Source organism: Vicia villosa, linkage group LG5 (genome assembly GCF_029867415.1).
Source record: "Vicia villosa cultivar HV-30 ecotype Madison, WI linkage group LG5, Vvil1.0, whole genome shotgun sequence".
Classification (NCBI taxonomy): Eukaryota; Viridiplantae; Streptophyta; class Magnoliopsida; order Fabales; family Fabaceae; genus Vicia; species Vicia villosa.
In genome coordinates, this window is record NC_081184.1 from 158,887,766 (window position 1) to 158,889,130 (window position 1,365).

A 1,365-nucleotide genomic window follows, 5' to 3' on the forward strand; every position below is an offset into this window, starting at 1 on the left:
TAGCACTATTAATTCGGAGGCGTCAACTAATGATTTCCACAAATATAGGCAAAATCTTTGATGTTCAAAGTGAGAAACTAATGTGATTAATTGCTTAATGCTGACAATATTTGAGACACCCTTTACGTGAATGGTAAGTGAAGTTAACCTCAGCTCAATTATCTTATCATGCAAGTGTTAACAGCTGTTTTCTTTAAGAATAAAGGTTTAATTAACTTTTAATTTGTGGTTCACATTCATAGTTAAGGTAAGACAACTTATTAGGCCGGTAATCACAATAGTTCTACTTTGTAATTTTCTTTTTGGCTGTTTCCATTTGTCTTTGACCCAAGTGTTCGAGATTAAGTGTATATATCATGACACAATTAGGTTGAATACATTTCTTTTATTAAATTTCTTTTATTAAATTAATATTGATGTTTCTTTAGTTAATTTTGAATAGTTCTCTCCTTAATTTCTGATGAGTCATACATAGTCAAATTGTCAAAATAATTTAAACACATGCAAAATGAGGATGAACATTTAAGATTTTTGGAAAATGGCACAATGTTGGAGCGGATCCAGACAATATATATTTGTGTGGCTAAATATTAAAGAAACTACAAATTAAATCATATTAAAAATGAATAATAATAATAATATTGTTTAATGTAATACATTACAATGAAAATTGACTATCATTCATTTCTTGAAAATGAGCTAAAATAACATCATTGTTAATTGTTCTAATAACATCTCTTTCTATAAAAGTTACAAGACGATCATTTAACAATTGATCACTCATTTTATTACATAACTTACTCTTCACAAACTTCATAGCTGAAAAACACATTCCACACTTGCAGTTGCTACCGGTAAGATTAAAGCCAATTTCATAAGCTTATAAACCATTTCAAATGTGTTGCACTTATTTGTTTCCACAAGTTTTGCACAAAGATCTGAAAGTCCTTTTAACTTTGCAAATTTTGGGTCACATCAAACATTTCTAACATAATTTTAAAGTTGATGTCGAATCACCACTTCCGACACATCTACAAAATTTGGATAAAGTTCAACCATCCTTAATAACTTTTTCACATCAAAAGCTGCAAATGACGAAGAAGGACTCAAACATGAAACACATTCTAAAAGTTCAGTATTCTCTTTATCAAATCTAGCATTGAGCTCGTGCAACTGGAAATCTAAAATATTAAATAAGCAATTGTGCTTATAATTATGCAAATTAGAAACACTAGAAGTTGTAGCATGTCGCCTAGGTTTATTCCCTTGCACGTATGTTGCATCCATGTCAGGCACATCAATGTCAAGCTTGTTGCAATTTTTCATAACCTTAGATATAATCTCTTTCCATCCATCATTCCCCAT

The 1,365-nt window shown here is 30.0% G+C and overlaps 1 pseudogene; it reads right to left on the reverse strand.

The window, feature by feature from the left end:
- Nucleotides 1–658: 658 nt before the first annotated feature.
- Nucleotides 659–1,365, reverse strand: LOC131607958 (uncharacterized; annotated as a pseudogene).